The 20,962-nt window shown below is 33.3% G+C and overlaps 1 long non-coding RNA gene across 1 annotated transcript in view; it reads right to left on the bottom strand.

Annotated features, from left to right (window-relative positions):
* Positions 1-5,672: 5,672 nt before the first annotated feature.
* LOC134808145 (uncharacterized) overlaps positions 5,673-20,962 on the bottom strand; it is a 42,331-nt gene continuing 27,041 nt past the window's right edge. The window contains exon 3 of the long non-coding RNA XR_010150533.1: positions 5,673-7,200. This is a non-coding gene — a long non-coding RNA (uncharacterized LOC134808145). The remainder of the gene's footprint in view (positions 7,201-20,962) is intronic.

The following is a 20,962-nucleotide window of genomic DNA, read 5'->3' as shown; positions in this document are numbered from 1 at the left end:
GACAGGAGAGACACAGATAATCAGAGAAAACTATGAAACTCAGCCACAATTGCAGTACAATATAGATGAATAAACTCATAAATTGATATGCTTTAAACAGCATAACACCCAACTGACTCCCTGCTCTCCTTTTCTGTGTGTGTGTGTGTGTGTGTATATATGTGTGTGTGTGTGTGTATGTGTGTGTGTGTATATATATGTATATATGTCTGTGTGTGTATATATATATATGTAAAATTTTCACAATGTAACTGAACATAAAAATGAAAGGATATTTTGATAAAATTATATTTGGTTATAATAATGACTTCAATAAATCTATTATTTGTTTTCTATTCAGAAACCACTCTTCACTCCTTTTACCTCAGGAAAAGTGATGACAGTGCTCAGCTTGGGGGAATAAATCACAATTTATTTGAGTCTGTCATGAAAAATGGTATTTCTCTTGCCAGACACTCAATTTCTTGATTGCCCTTCCAGTAGAAGAAATCAAATATCCTAGTTCTAGTCTAGAATAGAAAACAGGAAGTGTACTGTCAACTTCTATTAAATATTTTATTGGTTTAACAAAAAGAAGTCAATTTCCATTCTCATTTGGAAGAAGGGATTAGATATTTTAGTGATTTGACATCTCATTTGAGATAAGAATAAACCTACACTATTTTCTTTTTTTTTCTTTTTCAAGTAAATGCATACATTCTATGCTTTTGAAGTATAGAGCCATGTTCTATGAAGTTCGTTGCAAAAAAGATAAACAAGCCTGGATTGTTGCAAATAGTTAAACAAGAGCTAAGAGCTAAGAAGACAAAAGGTGCTGTAATGGCCTGTGAGGGGTGGGGGTGGGGCACAGAAAAATTAAAAATAAAAATATAGTGAAGTGTAAATTAAAAGTTATCTCTTATTACAGAATTTAGATATTCTTATCTTATTTTGAAACAAATTCATATAAATCAGGCATGATTTATATGTGAAGCAAGTTTATAGCAATTTCATTCACAAACATTTCCCAACTGGAAAATAATTTTCAAAGGTTAAGTAACCTTTAAGCATATATAGAAACATTAGAATATAAAACATTAGAATACAAAAATTAGCTGGGCATGGTGGCACGCACCTGTAATCCCAGCTATTTGGGAGGCTGAGGCAGAAGGATGACTTGAACCTGGGAGGCGGAGGTTGCAGTGAGGCGAGATTGTGCCAATGCACTCCAGCCTGGGCAACAGTGTGATACTCTTTATCAAAAAAAAAAAAAAAAAAAGAATTCATAAGAATATAAAGAAACCATATAAAAAGAAACTGTTTTCCTAGTAAATAAAATGTTACTATTTCATTACTAGCAATGAAATTGGTGTCTCAAGAACTGAACTTAACATAGATACTGTAAACTGTAGAGGCATATACATACACAAACAAAATGCCAAGCCTCTCAACCCATTTTCCTCCATCCCTTTTCTCTGTGTAACATGTCGTGTTCATCTGCCTCTTAGTTTCTTTTTAGATATGGCACTTTCTCTCCTCAATTTAATCATGCATCTGTATATAGCTTTTTATGAGTTTCTTCATTTGCTTGATTTAGCTTTTGGTCTTTTTCAATCTTTCATCCCTTGATATTTTACTTCAGAATTTTAAAATTTGCCTAAATATGGTTATTTTTTCTATGTCTATTGCAGAAAAAAGCAATATTTTGCAAGTCTTGAAGGTAAAGGAAAAACAAAACATAAAATGAGCTACTTTTAATTTACTTTGATCCTACCTGTGATTAACCTAGATAAACTAGTAAAAAAAAAGTCCTTAAACATTAATATATACAGTTAAACTATGGAATGTATAATGTAATTATATATTTGACATAAAAACCAATATTTATATACTGCTTTAGAAATTCCAAGAAGATGGTCACAGGCACTTTACTTATAATTTATCTTAACAAACAGAAAAATTTGAATTTCTCCCCCACATCCAATGATTGCTATATAATTGGTTTCTGTTATTATTTTCAAAAGAAGTATCATCTAAAGGATAGAGTCTAACCTATTAATTTTATTTACTCTTTAGTTTTGTTTATTTTTCACTCTTACCCAACCAAATGTCTTCAAAATTTTTAGAATAAGGATTTTTCTTTTCAATGCTATGTCTTCAGCAGTCAGAAGCATATTGGTACATAGGTAGAGATCAACCAATAGTGACTGAATAACTATAAAATAAAATTATCTCAAACTTGACTTTATGAATGAAGGAAACATATTCAGAATATACAGTTTTGGCTGGGCGTGGTGGCTCACGCCTGTAATCCCAGCACTTTGGGAGGGCGAGGCAGGCGGATCACGAGGTCAGGAGATCGAGACCATCCTGGCTAACATGGTGAAACCCCATCTCTACTAAAAATACAAAAAATTAGCTGGGCGAGGTGGGGGGTGCCTGTAGTCCCAGCTGCTCAGGAGGCTGAGGCAGGAGAATGGCGTGAACCCCCGGGGGCGGAGCCTACAGTGAGCCGAGATCGAGCCACTGCACTCCAGCCTCCTGGGCGACAGCGAGACTCCGTCTCAAAAAAAAAAAAAAAAAAAAAAGAATATACAGTTTTACTAAAGCTATAGAAATATGAAATCACAGAGACAGTAGTTGAACTCATGTCTCTTGCTTCTAAATCCAAAGTCTTTCCAATAAGTGGAATTGCCCATCTGTTAATTTTTTCATTTAAATGATTAAAAATGTATTTCTCAAGATGGCGAAAGTTATCTCTAGTTAATGAAAGTAGTTGAAAATAAAACACAAATAATTTTAAGTATTTTGTTTCCACTAGAAGAGATTTCACAGTTACTAAGAACTTGAGTCATCTTTAGAAATCATTCTAAATTAAATTATAGAGCATTAAAATACTGATAAAAAGAAACACTTGAAATTTGCTGAAGTGACAGATGGAACATAATTTCCAGAAATGAGTTGTAAGTTCCATAAAAGTGCAAAGTCTTTCTGTTTTATAAGTGCTAAATTGCGATTGAGGCTCTTAGAATGTAAAACTCAAATAAGGAACAAATTTAAGACAAAGAGGTATAGATTTAGTAGAGAGCTTAAATGAGTCAAATGTATTTTAAACATTTCATAAACAATGAAAAGAAAGAATTATGCATGTAACGCAATCTGCTATGCAAAATTTAAACTATTTGACTAAATTATATGTAAAATGAGCATATTTTGAAAGAAAATAGCACATGCCATTCAGACAGTTACCAGTATGTAACTGCAAACAGAGTATCCAATTCATATTCTAGAAAAATATTATACTTGTAAACTAAGTATACCCCCCACAGCCTGTTAAATTGCGCACTACCAAACTTCTTTTATAGTTTTAGAAAGTGACAGAAAGCAGACCATTGAAAAGCAAAACTAATTTTAAACATCAGCCTCCTTATTAAATTTTCTACATATAAATTTTAGTTACATTATGATTGTAATTACTATCAGCCTTAAGAAATATAGCTTAGTATATCAGAAACTACTTCTATGTTTAGATAGTATATTGCCTGTAGGAATATTTGGTTGATATTATTGTGAGCCTCTTGGTTGAACAGAAATTTATTTGTCAGATTTCCAAATCTTGATTTAATGAAGAATATTAAAATATTGTGATCAAATTTAGTTTATAAAGTCAAGTTTTCATGATTCTTTGCAATAATATTATGATATTTTTAAGTGAACATTACTATGGGTGCATTAAATCTACAGTGTTGCTTTTGTTGTTTTAATCACCATAAGAAATAATCTTGCTATTGTCATTTTTGCCTGACTGAGAAATGATACGAATATTTTAGTTACGAAGTAAGTGGTAGAAGATTTGAGCCACCGCAATTTTGTGTTTTTCCTGTAGTTAAAGGACTTGCAAAGAGTTACTGAGAAATAAACAAATGAAGTAATACTTCCTATCTTTGATGAGCATCAGTCATTGAAGTATATTTTGTGCAGGCCTCAGTGTGGGGTTGTGGGTGAGTGAATTGTCAGAGGCAGAGATAGTGATAATATTTTTGGCATATTGAGATTATATGCAAAGGGAAATGCAAATATAAAGCCAAAGTCCTCCTTATACAGGTCATGCCTGAATAAAGTTTTATGCATTTGATTTCCATCTATTTCTCTGTACCTATTTATTCAATTAACATTTGCATTTCCCTTTGCATATAATTTCAATATGCCAAAAATTACACTGGCATATTGAGCCAATGTAATTGTATTAATTAAATTATATATTATATATATAATTGTTTCAAAACCATGCCTGTTTTTGTTTTAGATAAAACTTAAAAATAACAACCCTTATGATTTTATCAAAATGAATTGCTTTTGAGTTAGTACATACATATCCTGTTCTATGTTACTTTTATTTTTAGAAATTATAAACAGTGTACATTTATTGAATTGTTACTGTGTCTTGGGCATTTTTTCAAGCATTTGACATAGTTAAATGCTTTTGAAGCACATGATAAACATATTAAGTAGAAGTTATTTCATGTACTGTGTTTTCTCATAGAGATAGTTAATACCTTACTCTAGATCACACTGGTAGGAATTATCTAGTGAAGTCAGAAATTAAAATAAGAAATTTTAAAGCCACAAAGTTAAACAGCCCCTATACCAAAATCCCTTGAAATATTAAGATAAATATTCCCACAGTCAAATATTTTGATCATACTTATTTAATTAATACTTTATATAAGAACCAACTTAAATGAAATATACTTTTCTTTGGAAACTCTCATTTTCTAGTACTCTTCTTTGAGACCAGCAATTTGATACTGCTATCATATTTTAAAATATTATTATTATTTCTAAGACATTTAGGGATGATTTTCTATTCTGTGCAGTAATTTAATTCCCAAATAATGCCAGACTACATTCTCATTGTACAAATTTACACATTGAATATAAGGTCAAAGTCCTCTGGCTGTATAAAGCTTTATGCATTTGATTTCAATCTGTGTCTCTGTATTTATTTATTCAATTTTTATAGGCCTCCACGAAAATACACAATGGGGTTTTATGCATATGTATATTCGTATGTGAGATCCTATTTCAATATGTGTCTGGAATTCAATTCACCCTATTTGTTGTTTTGCACTAACCAAATTATCTTTTCATTCTAGGCCATATATTCTAGTATATTTTTAAATTGCTGTGTTGCGATTTACTTTTTGAGTCACCCAATTCTGTTTTTTTACTCTTTGTTTTTGTTCTTTTCTCTGTACCACAAAGCTGCAATATTTTCTTGTACATGCATTCTTTGCTTAACTCACTTATTTTAGTTATATACTAAGAATTGGCTTTGCAATATCATGGTGTTTTTACATGAATAAGGCGAAATTACACTTCAAATGTTGATGTGATAACTTTTGTTCACGATAGTCGATATAATCATTGTTAAATATTTTCCAAACTTTTCTATGTATTATTAGTTGTAATTATTTGAATGATATACTTTGCTTTGTTTTTGCTTATTTGCATTGCTTATTTATAAAGCATGAGCTTCCTTTTTAAATATTTTGTAACCAAGTTGCTCTTCTACATATTACCTCTTCATATGTTTTGCCCGGCTTCCTTTGCAGACTTCTACTTTTTGTCTTATAGATATGGTCAACATATTCTTTTTTCCTTCTTCCTTTTTTTTTTTTTTTTTTTTTTTTGAGATGAGTGTCTTTGAACTCCTGGGCCCAAGTGATCCTCCTGGCTTAGCATCCAGAGTAACTGGGACTACAGGTGCACACCCCCACTCCCATCTCACTTTTTTATCTTTTGCAGAGATGGGGCCTTGCTATGTTGCTCAGGGTGTTCTCAAACTCTGGGCATCAAGTGATCCTCCTGCCTCAACCCTCCAAATGGTTGAGTTTACAAGCATGATCCACCATGATAGGCAATGCCTTCTTACATAGGTGTGTATGTGTGTGTGTGTGTGAGCATGTGTGTATGATATATTTTCTTTTAGGTTGTCAGTAATATTTATTCTATTTGTATAACATCTTTTTAAGTACAGAAGTATTAAATATTTGGTTTGGTAGTTTTCTTTAGATTCATATTTTTAATGACAGCAAGGATAATATGTCTTATAAGTTTCTAGTGCTTATACTAACCTCCTAAACAAATTAAGCACACAAAATATATTTTTATGAATAAAATAATAACTGCATTAGCCTACATTTTTATAATTTCATGAATTTATTTAGCATTTATATTTTTAACTTACTTGGATTTTATTTTTGCAATTAGTGTGAAACAGAAATATTTTCTCCAATTGGATACCCAATCTTCTCATGCAATTTTATGAATAAAGAATCATACAATTTTATAGCTTTGTAATATCACTGCCATCACATACAGTTTCATTTGTCAAAGAGAAATTGCAGGAGAGAGTTAAGCAGGCAAGGAAGACTTCAAGGCTATTTCAGTTGCAGTCAAGTCTATCCTAATTGGGAGACAGAACCCAATTCTTCTGGAAAAAAAAATGCAGGAGAGTTTTTAAGCACCGAAGTGCCTTAGTGAGAAAATAACTGGAGGACATTAAAATGAGGGTTGGCCAGTGAAATTAGGCCAATGTGCTTGTTAATTGACATTTACTGAAGTTAGGTCCTTATCTTCCCACAGACGGAGGAAGATACAGGCTCTACTGTTCTTAAAGATTACATTTTAGAGGGATAATTCCAAGGTCCAAGGCATTCCTGGGTTGTAAAAATGGCAAGAGTTTTGGAGACAATTTACATCTCAATGTAGCTGAAAAATCATTACAGGTTTTCTAAAACCAGCGCTCAAAAAATGGAGGGACAGGGGCTTAGAGTCGGGAAAATATCTTAGTCAAGCCAAAAGGAGTGTCAAGGCTTCTAGTTCACATTAGAATTATAATTTTTCTGGACCATATTGTGTCATATTAATAAATGTTTATAACTGAAGCATTTCTCATTTAATTACTATTGCTTGCTAATACTTTAATAGCCAGACACTAAATACACATATGTGTTACCCTTTTTTTATTAAACATTTTTTCTTTGGCAATTTTCTTGTCTATAAGAGTTTTAACTCCAGCTTGTCAACTTCTAAGAAAGATTATTTTGAGATAATCATTGAATATAAAATAAATGGCCTCTTACCCACAAAAATGTCATTCTTCTCTTCTTCCTTGCAACAAAACCACAATCTTTTCCAGGGCAATAAAATGCTCAACTAGAAAAAATAAAGCAAAACATTTGTTAGCATTAGATAAAATGGTGGCCATTGAATATCCATAAATGATATTTGCTGAGAATATCTGGGATAATTTTGCTTTCCTGACATAAACGCTATTGTTTTCTCACCATTATTTCATTATATTTTCCCTTGCTAGGAAGGCAGGAGAAAAACTGAAGCGGAAATAAACAACAGCAGCCAGTGTGGAACCATTCAAAAATTCACACCACTACATCTACACATATATTGCTCTCAGCTATTAACCTACAAATATGAATGCTCCCATCAAAATCAAGTCGTTCTATATGTACACTAGATCCTAACTCCTTTCAGCTATGGAAGAACATCAATTAACACTCTTTTCTCTCTGCAACATCATGGATTTAGTTTTTACTAAAGATAGACAGATATTTGTCTATATATAGAGAGAAAGAGATAGATATCTATATCGATATAGTGAGAGATTCTCCAAGATTATTTCAGAGCTTTAAGATCTAATTACTACTTTGTTGGATTTCAGACTTGCATGGGGCCTGTAGCCCATTTATTTTGGTCAATTTCTTCTGTTTGTAACGGGTGTGTTTACCCAATGCCTATACCCCCATAGTATCTAGGAAGTAACTAACTTGCTTTTGATTTTACAGGCTCACAGGTGGAAGGAACTCATTTGTCTCAGAGAGAGAGAAAGGGAGGTTTCTAAATATCTACCCAGCTACAGCTGTATTTACTTGCTCCGCCTTGGACAAAATACTTCAAAAAATAAAATAATTATGTAATCTCACTGGCTCAAATCCCATTTTCATTCCTGTCTGAATCAAAACAATCTAGCTTTCACCAAGCTATCAAAACTATAGCTCTTGAAATTACCAATGAGTCAATGTTGCTAAAACCAATGGTCTATTTTTGATCTTCATTTTCTGCTTGATCTCACAGAAACATTTGACATGAGCTCTAAGTTTATCCTTTTTTTAATGTAACAAAAAAAAACAATAACATTCAATTTACCATCTTAACTATTTTAAGTGTTGTAAACCCCCAAAACTTGAGACGGGTCTCAGTTAATTTAGAAAGTTTATTTTGCCAAGGTTGAGAGGATGCACCCGTGACACAGCCTCACGATGTCTTGACGACATGTGCCCAAGGTGGTCGGGGCACAGCTTGGTTTTATACATTTTAGGGAGACATGAGACATCAATCAATCTATGTAAAAGTACATTAGTTCCATCTAGAAAGGGGGAAACAGCTCAAAGCAAGGCCCACCCCACTGCTGCCAACTGGGGTCTTCCAGGTCACATGTAGGTGAGAGACAGATGGTTGTGTTCTTTTGAGTTTCTGATAAGTCTTTCCAGAAGAGGCAATCAGAATATGCATCTATCCCTGTAAGGAGAGAGATGACTTTGAATAGAATGGGAAGCAGATTTGTCCTGAGCAGTTCACAGCTTGAAGGGACCCAAGATATTTTCCTTTCAGTTCACAGTTCAGTAGTAAGTACATTCACATTTTGTGCAGAAGAGCTGTATAATATTTTTCATTTTGCAACACTGAAACTTTGTACTCACTACACACTAATTCTTCTCCCTCTATCCAGACCTCAGTAATCATCTTTCTATTTGTGCTTCTATAATTTTTATGACTTTACATGCTTTATGGGACTGGAATCATACAGTATCTTTCCTTTTGTGACTGGCTTATTTCTCTTAGCTTAATGACCTTGAGGTTCATCCATATTATAGTATGAGACAAGATTTTCTTCTCTTTAAAGACTGAATACTATTCCATTTTATATATATATATATATAAAATATATATATATATAAATATATATATAAAAAACACATTTTTAAACCCATTCATTCGTCAGTGGAAATTTGAGTTTCTTTTGCTTCTTGGGTATTGTGAATAAGGCAATAGTAGACAAAAGTATGCAAATATCATTTTGGAATCTGCTTTGAATTACTTTGGATATATACCCAGTAGTAGCATTGCTGGGTATATTCTACTAGTGGGGCTATATCCAAATGGTAATTCTATTTTTAATTTTTAGAGGCACCTCAATCTGTTTCCTATAATGGCAGTACATTTTACATTCCCACCAACAGTACATAAGGGTTCCAACTTCTACACATTCTTGCCAACCTTTATTATTTTCTATTTTTATAGTGCCTATCTTGACGGGTGTAAGGTGATATCTCATTGTGGTTTGTGGTTTTTGAATTGCTTTTCTAATGATTAGTAATGTTGAGCATCTTTTCATGGGCTTGTTGGCCATTTCTATATGTTTTTTTGAGAAATGTACATTTAAGTTTATATGGTTTGGCTGTGTCCCCATCCAAATCTCATCCTGTAGCTGGCATAATTCCACATGTTGTGGGAGGAACCCGGTGGGAGATGATTGAATCATGGGGCGGGTCTTTCCCATGCCATTCTTCGTGAAAGGGAATGGGTCTCACAAGATCCGTTTTAAAAATGGGAGTTTCTCTGCACAAGCTCTCTCTTCTTGCCTGCTATCATCCACATAAGGTGTAATTTGCTTCTCCTTGCCTTCCACCACGATTATGAAACCTCCCCAGCCATGTGGAACTCTAAGTGAATAAACCTCTTTTTCTTGTAAATTGCCCGGTCTCGGGTATTCAGCAGTGTGAAAACAGACTAATACAGAAAATCCTTTGATAATTTTTAATTGAGTTGTTGTTTTCAAGTTGTAGAAATTCCTTATATATATTCTTTATGTATTATTACCAAATATATGATTTGCAATTTTTTCCTTCCATTGCATTGATTGCCCTTTCTTTGTGATAACTGCCCTTAATTCATTCTTTTCACTTTTTTCCAAATCACCTTATTCTCCTATGTTTTCACTTGATTCAATAGGCACTACTTTTAAGATTCTTTTGCTTGTTTCTCCACTCCTGTGCTAACTTATACTGTTGGACTCTTTCAGGGCTCAGTCCTTGGTCCTCTTTTCTGTGTGCATATATTCCTTTGAGGATAAATTTCAGTATCATTACATTAACTCACATCTGTGTATGATTATGATCCCAAATTACATCTCCAAAATAGACATGTGAGGCTTGTACATGCACTTTCCTACATAACTACTGATAATGAGCTACTGATCTACCCTATTTCTACCAGCATCTTATCAATCTCCGTTGATAACAACTCTGTTCTTCAAATTGATACTCAAAAACTTGTAGTTATTGATATTTCTCGCTTTCATTTATAGCCGCATATCTCGTGTTCAATAAAATTATGTTTATCTTCAAAATATGTTCATGCTAAGATTAATGCAAGAGAAAGATAAAAGAAGCCTGAGATATTGATGAATTCATTGAGTAGCTTCACCAAGCCATGAAGGTTCTGACCAAAAATTTTGAATGAGTAAAATAGACCCTGATGTTAATATGTTTCTGTGTACACATCGGTTTGGCTGTGTCCCAACCAAACTCTCATCTTGAATTGTAGTTCCCATAATCCCTATGTGTCATGGGAGGGACCAAGTGGGAGGTAATTGAATTATGGAAGCGGTTACCCTCATGCTCTTCTTGTGATAGTAAGTTCTCATGAGATCTGATGGTTTTATAAGGGGTTCCTCCTTCACTTGGTTCACATTCCTCTCCTTCCTGACATCACGTGAAAAAGGACATGTTTGCTTCCCCTTCTGCCGTGATTGTAAGTTTCCTGAGGCCTCCCTAGTCATGCTGAACTGTGAGTCAATTACATCTCTTTCCTTTATAAACTCTCCAGTCTCAGGAATATCTTTATTAGTAGTGTGACAATGGACTAATACAGACATCAAATCCAGTTTTAACTGGTAGAGATAATTGTCATCTGTACAATATTCAGTGCAAATTTTCATGAATGTCTTATGTTGTTGTTTAGTAACATTTATGCTTTTCTGTATGTTCTAGTACAAATCTTATAAAAATTATCCCTTGAAATCTTATAAACATTATGACTGTGAATATATATTTTGTTCACTGTATTTTTTTCTGTTAGATTTTTTTAAGTAGTTGATAGTATACTGGTAAGGTACTAATGGTTTTGCTTTTATCTTTCAGCATAATATTAAATAGAAACTTCTGTAATAGAAACTTCATAATATTAAATAGAAACTTCTGTAATTCTGAAGTAATTAATTACAGAAGTAATTAATTAATTATAATTAATATAATAAATTATAAATGTAGGGGCCCAAGTGCAGTTTTGTGACATGAATATGTGAATAGTGTACATTGTATCCCTAAATTTCTCATCCCTCACCCTTCTCCCACTTTCTCACACTTCCAAGTCTCCAATGTATAGTATTCTACACTCTATGTCCATGTGTACATATTATTTAGCTCCCACTTATAAGTAAGAAGATGCAGTATTTGACTGTTTCTGAGTTATTTCACTTAAGATAATTGACCTCCTGTTCCATCCATGTTACTGCAAAAGACATGATTTTATTCTTGTTTATGTCTTAGTACTATTCTATTACATATGTATATATCAATTATTCTTTATCCAGCCTTCCAGTGATGAACACTTTTAGTCCATACTATTGGTACTATAAATAGTGCTACTATAAACATACTATCTTTTGATACTATACAAGTATCTTTTTAATACTATACAGGTATCTTTTTGACATAATAATTTATTTTCCTTTGGATAGTTTCCCAATAATAGCATTGCTGGTTCGAATGGTAGATCTATTTTTAATTCTTTGAGAAATTTTCATACTGTTTTCCAGAGAGGTTGCACTAATTACATACTCCAAGATAGACCATCTGTTAGGCTACAAAACAAGTCTCAATAAATTTTAAAAACTCAAAATCAAACCAAGTATTTTATCAGACAACAGCAAAATAAAACTAGAAATCAATTTCAAGAGGAACTCTTGAAACTATACAAGTATATATAGTTTAAACAAGATACTCCTGTACTGTCTTTTAGTCAACAACAAAATTAAGACAGAAATGTAAAAAATAATTAATGAAGATGAAAATATAACATACCAGAACCTCTGGGATACAGCAAATTCAGTATTTATATTATTTAACTTCAAAGATATTACGTCTGATATTAATCACAATGCTTTGTGTATCAATACTTAACCAAATTAAGATTTCTTTTACTAGCTAGTTGTATAATATTTTGTTTTCTTCAATTAATTTGGAATATTTAAATTAAATAGTTTTTTATACTTTAAGAGAATTACAACTTATTTTTCTTTATCCTATTCATAGGATAAATACAAATTACTATCTTTCTTCTTGAGAGTTACTTACTCTCAATTATACTTTGAAAATAGTAATCTCAAGAGATAACCTGAGTATGCTTATACTACTTTGGATTGAAGTTCTTTATCCAAATGTATTGTCAAAAGAATCTAGCATACATGCATTCTCCTCTCTTACTAATCATGTATTCTGCCATTGCCTTAAGGATGGAACAGTGGAAGAAAACTCAGTACTGTGGAGGACGGCTTAGAAGTAGAACCTTATCCCATCCCAATTCACTAAGTGAAATACTGGTGTCAGTGGACATATCTCTTAATGGAAAATTGTTTAACACTTTACAAAATTAGGAATAAATTAGGATTTCTGTCTAAATGTCTTGCTAGTATTAAATATTCATGGATTGAAACCACATGTTCTTTGGTTGCTGATTGTAGACTAGTGCTAATGATAGAATAAATAACAATTTAGACAGTTATTTTTTCTCATGCCCCATTTATAGAGTTATCATGGACAGTATTTCATTATCTGCCTGACCCTTGCCACTTCACACTGGATCCATCCTTCCAACACTTTTTATGCCGTTTAACAAACAGATCAGACCCATCCTGTCTTTTACAACTGCCTGAATATAGAAATATAAGTATGTGTTATGTGTGTATGTGTGCGTGCCACATGACTAAAAGAAAGAGGTTTCTGTTTTCACCGCAAGTTCTTAGGATAATTTTAGTAATTTTACTTTTAACAAATTGAAGAATTAAGACTTGCTCTCAGCAATGAAATAAATTAATCTTTAGTATTTATACTAGACAGTATTAAAAAGTTTTGCGTATTTTCTTTTTTTGACTGTAATGAACACATGGATTTAACTTTGCTTCAATGAGAAATGCAAGCAGTTTCTAATGTAATTTTCCTAAACTGTTCTCACTGGTGCATAGTACCTCTCCTAGGGCTAGTGGTTTTAAACATTTCAAAGGCATGGAAATCTCAAGTGTAAATACGTCTCTTAGTAATTCAAAATTCTTCACTTTCCTAGTATCTTTTTCTTAAACTAACACTTCCTATATTGATGATTACTTTAATACAGCAGACCATTTGTTAGAAATTGAAACCATTCTGATGGGAAATAAAATGTTAGGATGTCTAAATTCCAATTAAATGCACTGCTGAACTCTATTCCTTTAGCTGAGAAACTGGAAATAAAAACTTCAGGCTGTGACTGTGACTTAAAAGATGCATTGATTGATAAGGCATGGTCCTTAATTTTTAAACATTTAACTGGATGAAAAGATATCAGAATAATAATCAATCTGTGCTTATAAAATGAAACACACTTAGATGTAAATGTGACTTGAATTTTTTTTCAGGAAACATATTGCATATTTAGTATGTTTAAGTTATTGGAAGATAATTCAGCAACCCAGTTTTGTTTTAAGCCTTATGATTAGAACCTTGCATTGCTAAAGTTAAGTTCTTTTACCATCAATGGAAAATGAGGTGGCTGAACCTAGTTGGTTCTTTCTTTCATTCCTGGAGACTTTAAATTAATTAACTCAAGGCCAAAATTGTTAAGACCACTGAAGAAAGATGAGACTTATTGGGTGAGACTTAGTGAGTAAACTGTGAAATGATACCAAAAAGAAAAAAAACCTTTTGATACATGATCTTTTAATTAATAATAAGCTATTAATTTAAAACTCAATCAAAACCTTAAAATAAAATTTAGCTTGAATACAAATTACTAATATTTAAAGAAAAAAGAAAAAAATTTTAGAGGAAACTGTCAAATTTCATAAACTAACTTTTAAAAGTTGTTTATTTTGATTTATCTTTTAAAAACATTTTAAAGACATTATTTTGAATATCTCATGTTGAAAAATTCTAATGGATATAAATCCTAAAATTCAATCACATGCAATTTGAGGTGATCTGCATAAAAAAGCATGCCTGTAATCCCAGCACTTTGGGAGGCCCAGGCGGGCGGATCACGAGGTCAGGGGTTCGAGACCAGCAGCCTGGCCAATATAGTGAAACCTCATCTCTACTAAAAATACAAAAAATTAGCCAGGTGTGATGGCAGGCACCTGTAGCCCCAACTATTTGGGAGGCTGAGGCAGGAGAATCATTTGAACCCGGAAGGCGGAGGTTGTGGTGAGCTGAGATCACACCACTGCAGTCCAGCCTGGGCAACAAGAGTGAAGCTCCATCTCGAAAAAAGAAAAGAAAAAAAGAAAAAAAAAGTATGCTCTTCACATCTCATGCTAAAAGTGAAAATTGTCTAACCAAAGCTTCTTGGCTAATAGTAGATCAGAATAAGAGCAAATGCTCAGCCAAATCAATCAGCCTCTTCATTTTTTCCCCTAAATTAACCTATCTTGTATTTCTGAAAATATTCACATCTAGGAATACTGAATTTGATATTAGATAGTCTTTCTTGTATTATTACATTTAGCTATGTGAGACCATTTTAATGAGCTCTATCCCAGTAATACATATGAGTGAATTGCCCATGGGTCTGTGTATGTCTGTGTGAGTGTGTATGCATTTAATTTTTTTGCCTTATCCTTTTATTATTTGACTGAAGGGGCAGTAGGCTGGAGGTTCATTTATGTTAGATTGTAGTAAACCCATACTTAATATATCATCAATTCAATATAGTTATAACAAGTTATCACTATTCAGCTGAACTCAACACATTTACTTATCACCAACATTTTGCTAGATGATTGGTGTCCAAAGAGTTTTTTCCTGGTGACTGGCTGAATTGATAAGTTGTTTAAGTTTGGCTTACCTCAACTATAACATTTATAGTTTTACTTATTTCATAGATGGAGAGAGATATAAAGTATAACTAAAATTTTTTAAAAATACAAAATTATTTTTGCTATATACTAAAATGATTTCTACAAAATTTTTATATTCTATAAAGAGCTAGCTTTTAGGAGTGTTGTACTAAGGAAATTTTGACTATAATTATCTAGGTATTTGGTGCCAATTATGCAATAATTTTGACCAAACCATTTAAATTTTCTCACAGTTCTGTTATGTATTAAAAACTATGATTTTAGCTTTCAAATTTACACTGCATGAGTTTCAAAGTTTTGGCCATGTGCTCCATTTTTGAATATACATTCAGTCCAGGCATGGTGGCTCATGCCTGTAATCCCAGCACTTTGGGAGGCTAAATTGGGAGCACTGCTTGACCCCAGGATACCAGCCTGGGTAACAAAGTGAGACCTTGTCTCGACAAAAATGCAAAAATTTAGCCAGGCATGGTGGCACGTGCTTGTAGTTCCAGCTGTCCAAGAGACTGAGGCAAGAGGATACCTTGAGCCTAGGAAACCGAGACTGCAGTGAGCCCTGTAGTAAAATCATGTAAGAATGTAAAAAAGTGTTTGCATTTTCCAAAAGGGAATTCCCAAAAGGTTTTCCACAAGTATTTTGGATTAAAACAACAATTTACCCCATGAAATGTGATTAGAACATAGATGCTTACAAAATTTTCAGCACTCACTTTCAGTGGGACTGGAATTCTTAAAAATGACAGGCTTCAACGAAATAGATAACTGTTCAGCCTCTGTTTTAGCCATACATATTTTCAGGAGAATATTTTTACATGTACATGTTTCTTTATTTATAAAAATTCATGTTCATCCATAAAAGGAGCACGATGTTTCTTATTTTACATTATTCTACAATATAGTATTAGTTAACTCTTAGTATCATTATTTATTGGTGTAAAATAAGTCATGATTGGAAGTCCCATTTTGTTAGTGTGAAAATTATTGGGCAAAATCTGGGCTTAGATGACAACTCTAATTTCGTTTAATACTAAGTAATATCTTTAGGTCACATAAACCCACTAAGCTTGATTGTCGAATGAGATTAAAGTATTTTGTTTTTATTTCACTTGGTTTTTTGAGCATCAAATAATGCCAATACAGATGAAAGTTATTTTCATTACTAGAAACTAAATATGCATGTTAAGTTTAGTTTAATCGGTGATGGAGTTCAGGACACACTACCCCAAAATATGGCACATTGGCATGTGAGAAAGCTGCAGAAGCCAGAAGGTGGCTCTCACCTTCTGTTTATCCTTTCTCTCCTGAAGCAGATAATAAAATGTGAGAAGGTCATTCTCTGACTTTCTCTCACCCTTCTCCTTTGAAACAGATCATAACAATGATATAGGAGTTAAGAAGGAATAACTTAGGCAAATAGCAAGGGCATGGGAATCCTTGGTAAGGCTTTTCTTTTTAATGAAAAGCAGTCCCAAATTATTTTTCTTTCTAACAAAGAGCAGCCTGTAAAATTGAGCTGCAGACATAGATACCGGCAGTTGTGCCAATCATGTTCAACAAATCATGTTCAAGATGGCAGCTCCATCTTCCCTTCTCTTTGTCAGCCACGTGTACAGTAAGAAGCAGACAAGATGGCACTGATCAACTGGAAAGCCCATTGCATAATAAGATTAGGGTGGGCGACCAGGCTTCCCCAAGCACTATGTAGATGTCATACCTGATTGAACCAATCTGTGAGCCCTACGTAAATCAGACACTGCTTTCTCCAATCTGCCTATAAAATCTGCTGCTGTCTGCCGCCTCCCACCTTTTTGGACATTCCTCTCTTACAAGGAGCTGCTTTCCTCTGTCCTTTCTTCTATTAAACTTTCCACTCCTTAACCCACCTACATGTGTCCATGTCCTGAATTCTTTCTTGGCACGTTACAACGAACCCCAGGATATATACCCCAGACAGCAGAGCAGTTTCAACACCCTCCTTCGAACAGTGCACTCACCATACCCAGAGGAAAGCCACATCCTGATCCCTGCAGACACAGGTACACAGAAAACTCTGAACAAACAGAACTTGCTAATTCCCATTAGTGTGTTATCATAACATCATGCCTCCTTTGTCCAATCATGCTTCCACATGACTGTCCATTCTTCATCAAACCTAGGCATAAAATTACACACATTTTCCTGTTTCATTGAGTCTTTATTTCCTTATGAAAGTTCCTGTGTCATACAAACCTTATATTAAATGCTTTTGTATGCTTTTCTCTTATTAATCTGTCTTTTGTTATAAGAGCCTCAACCATGAACATTGCAATGGGTGAGGAAAAACATCTTTCTTCTTCTATAATTAATACAAATTTTCCTAATAGATCATGTTTCAACTAGCAACACAGACACATACACATACAAATATTTTCATGAATTATAATTACTTTCAAAACATTGTTGGCAAGGTCTATCCTAGTTATAAGCATCAAACAGAGAAATACATTGGTGTTTACTGCCAAAAAAAAGTTCCCTTTGAAAGTGGCGGTGGCTCTTTTTCTCTCATGATGAAGGTCCCCTGGTGTCTGTGTCTGTATGTTGGAGTGAGGTCCAGGAAAAGCAAGGGAAGACTCCTCTTATACATAGATGTGCCTAACTCGCACCATTTTATCTCTCTCTCCAACTGTTTTTCTTGTGCAGTTTTTTCATTCACACCCAGTCTTTAATTTTAGTGCATACTTTAGTTCTAAAGTTGTTGATTGCAGAGAGGTTTCCCACTGCATCCACATAACACGAACACATCCCTGACACCATGGTGGATTCAGTTCTGGCATCGAACCTGGTCATCTATTTACTTGAATTAATTATTCCTAGGAATTTATTGATATTTTTTCTGTACTCAAATCCATGCTAAGGTTATCTCAAATATCAGAAATATTTTTATAATTTCAAACTTAAGGAGAGAAGTTAGCTAAAATTCTTTTTTTGTAGAAATTTTATTTTATAAGATTGTATATTTATCAGCCCCTTTTGGGCAAATTAGAAATCTACCTCCTGAAGGGTGAAGAGGTGAGATAAAATTTACAGTGCAAACACATCCCTGTAATATGTGTTTTGTAAGAGGAAATACATTTTCAGCCACATATGTTTTTCTCTTTGAATTTATTAAGAATTTTAAAACAACAGAACTATGGACTTTGTTTATATCCTTTCTTTCCCCCAAAGGCATATAAATGCATCAGAAAATAACCAACAATATTAAAAAATAGATTAGATATATGGTGCACATAAGAAAAATAAGATAAAGCCAGAGGTAGTGATAATATGCAAATCCTACAGTTATAAAACATTCTACATATCTGCTAAAATTGACAACAAATTTGAGTCTAAAATTTCTAACTGTCAAAGCAAAGATCCTTGCAGAGATATAGAATATCCTAAGGGGCTAACAACAAATGGTTCCTCAAGAAAAAGCACAGCTCTCCTGATTCTAAGACTGAAATAAATTTATCCTGTGATCTCCATAATTGAAGGCTCTTAGAAGTGGTAGAGATATTAGTGTTCAGCCAGTCCAAGAACCTATTCAATGCCTGTATTCATTCTACTCTATCCTTTCTAAAAGACCATATCTCTACTGGAATGAGTCCATTGGGCAGAAAGCTCAGCACTAATATGGCATTTTATTATTTAGCAGACAATTTCTAGTTTTTTAAAACAATGTATTCCATTTGTTTAGCCTCCTTTTATGTATAATCCTCTGGTCATAATTCTAATTCTCTGGAGCAAAGTAAAACAAGAGTACTCTTTATTCCACTTTTAAATAATTTAAGAATTATTGTCAATGCTTCCTTATTCATACATATTTTTATTTACAAATTTGCATTGTGTTGCTACAATTTACTAGGCACTATGCTATAAGTTCAGCGTATATAATTATGAACAATGAAAAACAGCTCTCTAAGTTGCACAAGATTTACAAAAAAAAATTTTTTTTTTAACATGTATCTGTATTTTTCAGTTTCTCCTATGGGCTAAATATCAAGCATCTCCCTCTTCAGAGGTGCTCTTTATTCTCCACTGCCCTCCTCTGTTCCTGGGTAGCCTGACTCTAATGGATTATATTAATGGGTCCTTTGCCTTTTGGGATTCTAAATGGTTGGGGTTCAGCCAGAGGTAAACAATAGAAAGGGGGAAAGACAGTTAAGTGATGTCATTTACTTCTTCAGTTAACTCCCTGTCAGGGCACCATCAGTTTCACCCATCAGCCAAAGGTCACAGCTTCTGTAAGGTAGTTTTGCTTCCAGTGTCTTATTTTTTTTTAATTTTATTTTTCCGTAAGTGATTGGGGTACAGGTGGTATTTGGTTACATGAGTAAGTTCGTTAGTGGTGATTTGTGAGAACTTGGTGCACCCATCACCCAGGCAGTATAAACTGTACCATATTTCTTGTCTTTTATCCCTCTCCGTCTCCCATCTTCCCCCCAAGTCTCCAAAGTCCGTTGTATCATTCTTATGCCTTTCCATCCCCATAGCTTAGCTCCCACATATCAGTGAGAACATGCATGTTTGGTTTTCCATTGCTGAGTTACTTCACTCAGAATAATAGTCTCAATTCTCATCTAGGTCATTGCAAATGCTGTTAATTCATTCCTTTTTATGGCTGAGTAGTATTCAATCATATATCTATATCTATATATACACATATATGATGGTATATATATATTCATATATATGATAGAATATATATATTCATATATATGATAGAATATATATATTCATATATATGATAGAATATATATATTCATATATATGATAGAATATATATATTCATATATATGATAGAATATATATTCATATATGATAGAATATATATATTCATATATATGATAGAATATATATATTCATATATATATGATAGAATATATATGATGGAATATATATATATATATATCAGAGTTTATCCACTCATTGATGGGCATTTGGGTTGGTTCTACAACTTTGCTATTATGAATTGTGCTGCTATATTATGAATTGTGCTGCTGTAAACATGTGTGTGCAAATATCTTTTTTGAATAATGACTTATTTTCCTCTGGGTACATACCCAGTAGTGGGATGATCTTCAACAAAGCAAACAAAAATATAAAGTGGGGAAAGGACACCCTTTTCAACAAATGATGCTGGGATAATTGGCTAGCCACATGTAGGAGAATGAAACTGGATCCTCATCTCTCAGCTTATGCAAAAATCAACTCAAGATGGATTAAGGACATAAACCTAAGACCTGAAACTATAAAAATTCTAGAAGATAACATTGGAAAACCCCTTCTAGACATTGGCTTAGGCAAGGATTTCATGACCCAAAGCCCAAAATCAATTGCAATAAAAACAAGGATGAATAGCTGGGACCTAATTAAACTAAGAGCTTTTGCACAGCCAAAGGAACAGTCAGAAGAGTAAACAGACAACCCATAGAGTGGGAGAAAATCTTTATAATCTGTACATCTGACAAAGGGCTAATATCCAGAATCAACAACGAACTCAAACAAATCAGTAAAAAAAAAAAAAAAACCCATCAAAAAGTGGGCTAAGGACATGAATAGACAATAATCAACAGAAGATATACAAATGTCCAACAAACATATGAAAAAATGCTCAACATCACTAATCATCAGGGAAATGAAAATCAAACCCACAATGCGATACCACCTTACTCCTGTAAGAATGGCCATAATCAAAGAATCAAAAAATAG

This window comes from Pan troglodytes, chromosome 14 (genome assembly GCF_028858775.2).
Source record: "Pan troglodytes isolate AG18354 chromosome 14, NHGRI_mPanTro3-v2.0_pri, whole genome shotgun sequence".
NCBI lineage: Eukaryota > Metazoa > Chordata > Mammalia > Primates > Hominidae > Pan > Pan troglodytes.
Note: the sequence above shows the minus strand (reverse complement) of the source record. Positions and strands in the feature narration are given on the sequence as shown.